Source organism: Quercus suber, unplaced genomic scaffold, assembly GCF_002906115.3.
Source record: "Quercus suber isolate HL8 unplaced genomic scaffold, Cork oak 2.0 scaffold_1105, whole genome shotgun sequence".
NCBI classification, from domain to species: Eukaryota; Viridiplantae; Streptophyta; class Magnoliopsida; order Fagales; family Fagaceae; genus Quercus; species Quercus suber.
In genome coordinates, this window is record NW_027070510.1 from 16984 (window position 1) to 24683 (window position 7700).

Here is a 7700-nt window from a genome sequence, read left to right on the forward strand (position 1 = left end):
CAACTAAAGAGATCATCAAGTTCTTGATGTGAATTTTGATCTTAATAACTCTATGTGTATGTATGAAGGTAAACACCTCTCAGATCTCACAAAAAATTCAACACACAACTCTCCAAAGACTTCTAAAACGTAGCTAGGGTTTTTCCTTTTATACTTGGAGTGAAACACAAAACCCTACACGTCATATGGGCTTGGGCTGAATTGGAAATTTTGCAAAAAATTACATCTGCACAACTTTCGATCGATTGAGTCTAATTTTTTAGCGATCGAGCCTTGAAAATTTTGAATAATAATTCCTACAATCACTCGATTCCAATTTTACATTAAACCATACTTTGAGCAAGCCTAAACCTAGATTCTATGTTTTGATCATGGGTTTGCCAACATAATACACATTAAAGTTCTAATACATTAGTTCCTAAAGTCTTAGAACCTAACACAACAAAATGAGAAGAACATGTTTTGGCCACTTTAAAATACATGAGGATTGAATTACCCGATTAATATAGGGGTTCTTGTTATGCATATAAATAATGTCATGGTTAAGATTGGAGGTGTGAGAGACCGCATCCCCGGCCCGTTTTAATGAATGTTGGGCCAAACTCACGTGAATGGGTGGAGTCGTGTTATTGCCTCTCAAAATGGAGGTTCGACTAGTTATATTTTTCCTTTTAGATTAAGGGTTTTACAATGGAGTCGCCACTTATTTAATTTTTGGAATAAATAAGAAAACCATAATTGAAAAATTCGTCATTTTATTAATTTGAAATTGAATTTACATTGAACATAGGAAATTACACAGCTTTGGTCATAGATACAATCTAAGATAAAATACATGGTTTTGTTTCCTAGTTACAATCTAGAAATTGAAAATTACAAGGATAAGCATTTGATCTACTAACCCTTGATCTAAGTTCGGAGGCTATGTTACAAGGTGGGAAGGTGTTAGGCACCCACCTTGCCCGGTGAAACCGGTCTTCTAGACTATGGTGGCCAACAATCATATCATATCATCCAATATGTCAATCAATTTACATGTTGAATTTAATGTGTGTGCATGTGATAAACCCTAATTCAATTTATTAAACATTGCATTTGGATTGAAAAATAAAATTCTAGTGAATGTGTGTGGATGGTGATAACCTAAATTCAAGGATTTGAAAGAATTATGAAACAAACATGTTTTTCATATTTTTATGTAAATTTAAGATCAAAACTAGTGATATGCATGAACATGTGATGAACAACCAAGGAAGAACACATTAAAACATTCAAACATATTCAAGATGATTCAAATAATACTATCATACTTTAATCTTAAATTCTCATCATGGTAACACAAAAACAAGTTAGGGAAAGGGATTATACCTTCATGCAAGATTCATACGGTGGAGGAGGAGACTCTTGGTGGAGGTCCTAAGGGTGGAGGAAAAAAGAACTAGGAGAGGGAGAGTGAGTCTCACTCAATACCTTGAGTCTCAGGAAGACCAAGATATGACAAGACTACTCTACTTCACTAGAACTCAAGAGAGGAGAAGAGAGGGGATTTTTTGGTCCCGGAATGAAGGAGGGGGAGGGTTTATATAGTAGTAGTGGAGAGAATATGAATGGAATGCCATTTAATGAGGGTTGACAAGGATTATGAACCTAGACCTCATTTTAGCCTTGGGGAAAATCTGGTGCATTAAATGGAGAGATTGGTGGGAGTGGGGAGCAAGCCAAAATTCAGTTTTCCCGTAGCTGCTGTAACAGCTTGTAGAGCCAACTTCAAAAATCATATCTGATCCAATTCTGATCGGAATTGTCTCGTTCTTGTGCTTAAATTAAAGCCCCGGATGTCTAGTTTCTGGAAATATTAACCTCATTCACAGATTCAAAATATTCTGAAAGATATTGATGAAATGGTGAGCAGAGGTCATTTGTTAGATAATGGTTTCAGCACAATTAACATTAATAGGTTCCAAATTAGCTCCCAATTAACATTAAATGGCTCCAATCACTCCCATTTCAGAATTAATTGGTTCCAATTTACTCTAATTAAAAGATAATTACACAAATTACTCATTGAATAATTAATGTTTAACTATTTAATTAATTAGGTGTATGCAACCTCACCATAAAATGTAGTCCTAACCAATTAAATTATGACACATCATTGATCTCCAATGGATTACACTTATAACCAATTGAAATCAATTGTTCATAATCACATATAGTTGGACTCAATTTGTGATAGTGCATCTCAGCCATTAAAACTTGATTTGATGATAACTTTCAATCTGGTGGTCCGATTAGGGCTTATGACCAGTTGATTTGATCGTTACAACATCAAGATCATTTTGATGAAATGAGATTAAGGATCTAATGACTAGAATCAAGATGCATATTCCCAAGGCGAAATTACCCTTTTACCCTCCAAATGAGGTTAAATGCGGATTGCAAAATGGGGTATCAACAGGAGGTTTCATTGTGGTGATTGTTTCATCTAAAGGTTGGTTCCCCCAACCCACCACACCCCCCCCCCCCAACCAACCTTTTTTAGCTTTTGGGTGGTCGGAATTTTCACCTCTTTGAGGCTTGACATCCTATACCTCACCTAGGCATGCATGGAACGTTCTAGGCATGCATGCAATGTCCTACGGCCGTCCTCGGATGGCCTTGTATTCACCTCGGCATGCTTGGCATTCACTCGGCATGCTTGGCATTCACTCGGATGGTGCCTAGGAGTCCCACATCAAAGGAAAACCCCCCCACTTTCTACTTATAAGCTTTGAAGCGAAGGGAGTAGTGTCACTAGTTTATAGTTATCTCGAATAACAACTAGTGGTACACTACTCCCTTCGCTTCAAAGCTTATAAGGTAGAAAGTGGGGGGGTTTTCCTTCGATGTGGGACTCCTAGGCCACCATCCGAGGTGAATGCCAAGCATGCCGAGGTGAATGCCAAGCATGCCGAGATGAATGCAAGGCCATCCGAGGACGGCCTAGGACGTTGCATGCATGCCTAGAACGTTCCATGCATGCCTAGGTGAGTATAGGATGTCAAGCCTCAAAGAGGTGAAAATTCCGACCACCCACACTTTCAATTCAGGAATGCATTAGTTAATATGGTTTGCTAAAATACTTTTACTAAATTTCATTGTAGTTTCTCTTTTAATCTATTTTGAATATTTATATATATGAGAGGTACTTTCAATCTTCTATAGAATTGCTATACAATTGATTTGATTTGTTTTTCAGCGTTCGATTTTGTCTAATACAGCATTAGTGTTTGTATTATTTGTTGATAATAGTGGTCTCCTGAGGAGATGTTCTCTTTGGAAATGTCTTGCATGCGCATGGAGGTATTGCAATACACATGGTACATGGAGGTATATACACTTTTTCTTAGATTTTTACTTTATTTTATAGGACTTAATTCTTAAATTACATTGTAATAACAATGTATATTTTTATTTCTTTTCTTTTCTTTTCCTTTTTCTTTTTTTCTTTTTTTTTTTTTTTTTTTTGGTTTTTTCCCCATACGTTGCTCAGGTAAAATTTGAATGGCATGTACTAAACTTAATGAGGTAAATTTAAATACTAATACCTTTCTCTATTAGAATTTGTAATCTATTACTAAAAAACATGACTTCTTTTATTACATATATATATATATATATATATATTTTTGTTCTTCTTCCATTTTTGCAAGAGTTGGAATGAATTTATATGGTTTTACTTCTCATTATGCGCAGGAGTGAAACCTCATATATCTTCCAACTTTTAAAGTAAAAATTTTTCCAAAATTTTAAAGTTTAAAATAAGAAATACATACAGACACAATCTACTATTTTAATCAATGGTTAACATGCAATATTTTTGTTTGTTAATTGATTCATAAAATGATTATACTATTTAGTTACTTATATTTGGCTTTGGCACCCAAACACAAAAAACACCTCCATCAGATGTTGTATATGTGCCAAAATTATACCATTTGTGTCCTACCGTTGCAAATTTGCAACCGTACAGACACAAATGGTAAACCAAAATATTTTTTTTTATTTGGCTCTCTCTCCTTCACTTCTAGTCTTGATTTTTCTCTCTTTTCTCACATCAAACCAGCTCCTCCCTCAACAGAGAAGAACAAATGACACACTCCACATCTTCTAACAATAAGCTCCAAGGCAAGGTGGCCATTATCACCGGAGGCGCAAGCAGCATGGGCGAGGCCACTCCGATCATCGTCATCGTCATCACCGCTCCGATCTCACCGATCTCTCTCTCTTTTTTGGTGGTTGGTTGTTTTGATTGTTGGTGGTTGGCTGATTTTGGTTGATGGTGGTAGGTTGATCGGGTTGTGGGTGTGAGATTTGAGATGGTATTGAGATTTGGATGCTCTCAGACCGAGTTGTGGGTTATGGGAGTGAGATTGGGTTGTGGGTGTGAGATTTGTGGCTGTGGAGTGTGGAGGGGTCTCACCAGCCGTTGCCGATATTGGTTGTGGTGGTTGATGTTGTGGTGTTTTTTTTTTTTTTTTGGTGTAGGGGCTGATATTGGTTGTAGTGTTTGTTTGAGTTTTTTTTTTTTTTTTTGGTAGCAGTGGCTGATATTGGTGGTCGGTGGTTGATCTGTGGGGTGGCCATGGGTTGTGGGCTATGGCAGTTGATCTGTAGTGTGGGTTGTTGTTGTTGTTGATGAAAATGGAGGAGGGGATAATATTTATTTTAATGTGTAGTAAATATAATTTTAATGTAGAATTAAATAATAAAACATCTAATAAATGGGATGTTGTAACATGATGTGATAAAATATGAAGTAAGCCTTTGGTGTGGCAAAATGGCATTTTTTTGCCACATTTGATTTGGATGCTCTTATAGAATTAAGGTATTTATCTTCATTTTCATTATTTAATCAATGATATATTATGATATTTGTGAAATGTTTCTTTTACATATGAATCTAATTATTTCGCACAAGTTTAACAAAGATGACAACCTTTCAATAATAAATAAAAAGGAATAATAATAATATTTTATTGGATTGATGGAGTGAAAAATGATAATGAGTTGATTTACTTTTTAGATGAGTTTATGGATCATATGCATATGAATGATGTTAAAATAATACATAAAGATAAGTTTATGAATCAAATGGTAAATAAAATCTTATTGATATAAAATTGGTATGCATATTAAGAACATATAAAACATGTAATTATGAAACCTAATTTAAATTTCATTCATTCATTTGATCTTTTGAACTATTAATCTTCAAATCTTTTATACTATTTTGTAAGATGAGGAAAATAATGAGATCAGAGACTAAGAAAGTGTACTTGGAGATTGTTTTCGTTGGTCTCGGGTGCAGATTGAGTTGGTGAATCCATCGCAGAAGCGCCATTCATTGATACTGATAGATAAAACACACACTCTCTCTCTCTCTCTCTCTCTGTGTGGCGGGAAATAAATCCAGGGGTAAATACGTAAAGTTTAAGGTTTGAGGCCTGGGTAATATGATCTTCTATGCAATGGACATTCAGTGATTCACATGTGCCATTGCCCTAGAGATCCCAGGTTTCCAACTGACGCTTTAGGAAGCCCATGGGTTAAACTTTGCTTTCATATGGCCGATGGAGTGATCAATGAGGCCCAACCCTACTAAAGGTTAAAGCGTGTCTTTATAATTGAGGCCTAGACTTGACCTTTGGGGCCTTGGGCACAATGAAAACGTCAATCTTGTGGCTGTGTTGGCCCTTGGAGCCAAAATTTCACATATGTGGTACTGTCTTCCTCTCCTTTTTATTTTTAAATTTCTTTTGGGTTTTGTTTGCTGTTATATATATATATATATACACGATTTGAAATTTTGCAACATTTTAATTCCATCCCATTTTCATCTCAAAATCATGAAATGTTAGGCTAACAATGACTTTGTTATAAGGATTTGTCAATCAAAATAGTAATATTATGAGACAGAGAGATCTTTTTTAATTACAAAAATAGCTTGGGTTAATTGCACTAAAATATTAACTAATGAACAACTACCATGAACCACTACTTATTCTTAAATAAAATTTATTATATATATTATATAAAACTAATAAATAAAGAGAAAAGAAAACTATTGTCATGTTGGCGAAGTGGTGCTCCTCTTGCNCACACATATTTTCAAACACATGTACCAAACACCCCATTTATCACTTTAACTACGTAGTACATAGTCTACCTTCGTCTTTGTTGATATTTGTTATACTTGGCTAAGTGAGTTAACTGATAAAGGCTCAACTACTTTGTGTCTATGATTTAAGATGTACTTCTTTTTTTTGGTGGTACAATAAATGGTTTCAAGCTATAGGATGATGGTTGCTTTGAGAGGAGGAATCGTTTTAGTTTTGGGGGAGACACATGATTGAGTTGAGTATTTTTTTTTTTTTGGGTTGGTACGGCCAAATGGGTTAATGAGTGTGTGAATGGTTGGAGTGAGAGAAGTGAGAACCAGCTAAGCGAGCCCTGTGAATGTGAGCTTGCCATCACTCATTCTAACTCAATTATTATCATCTCCCTTTCTTGCCATCTTCATGAGTATGTGGGGGACTAAAGAGAGAGAGAGGGACTTTCATGAAATGATATCTAGCTATAAGATGTGACTAACTTGAATTACAATGTGTTGTGTTGGCCCAAATGCCTACTAGATTGGACTTTTTTCCCCCAACGTCCATCAAATTGGACATCTTTTCTTCATTATCACTTGTAGTGGGTTGTCTTCCAACATCTAAATTCTAAAACGAGAAAAACTTGCATTATTGGCCATAGCCTTACAAAGATATGTCTCCCATACTGTAGTAGGAGTATTGATTGCTCCTTTTTCTTGCTCTGAGGAGATAGACAAGCAGGCTATTCGATCTTGGGTTATCTTAGGAAGATTTCACTGGATTACTAGTAACTGGTAATGGCCGACATTCAAGTGGTAATAATGGGGAAATAGCCTAGAGGTGAATATTTGAATCCATACCTAGTTTTTAACTAACTTTCTAGGTTGAGATATGTTGAATTAAAGAGATTCCAAAACCTTCCTGGATACCTAGCATTATAATTACGAAGTCAAGGCTGGATAAGTAAAAACTATAAAGAGGGTGGTTCTTCTTGTCAATCCAAGTATTGAACTCTCCAAGTTTTGGCATATTTTAGAGGCTAAAAGAGGTAACTATTCAATAATTTTATTGCTTAACGAATTGGTAATTCTTGATATTTTCAATTAAGACATTCACGGTTCAAATCCTCCACCTCCATATATATATTATTAATAGCTGCTAAAATTAATAGTTATAACATTCAATAGATTCGAAGAGTGGTCCATAACATATTAACATTATGCTTTATATGTAATCCTATGAAACAAAAGGCTTCATCGTTTTAACAAAAAAAGCAAAAATAATATATCCGGCATAAATGGTACCAGAATAACTGGCAGCCATAAACCGAATTTTGCTGTAATGGTCCAGTTCACAATAACTGGTTCAAAAGGTCATGGAAATTGATTTGCAAATCAATAGGAACTCATTTTATAAGTTTTTTATTTTATTTTTATTTTTTATTCTATTAAATCTATAAACAATAGTTAAAAACTAAAACAATTTCCATTAGACTAAGACATCAATATTTCATTTTAGCACAGATAAATTTACTCCAGATGGAGTTTTTTTTTTTTTTTTTTTTTT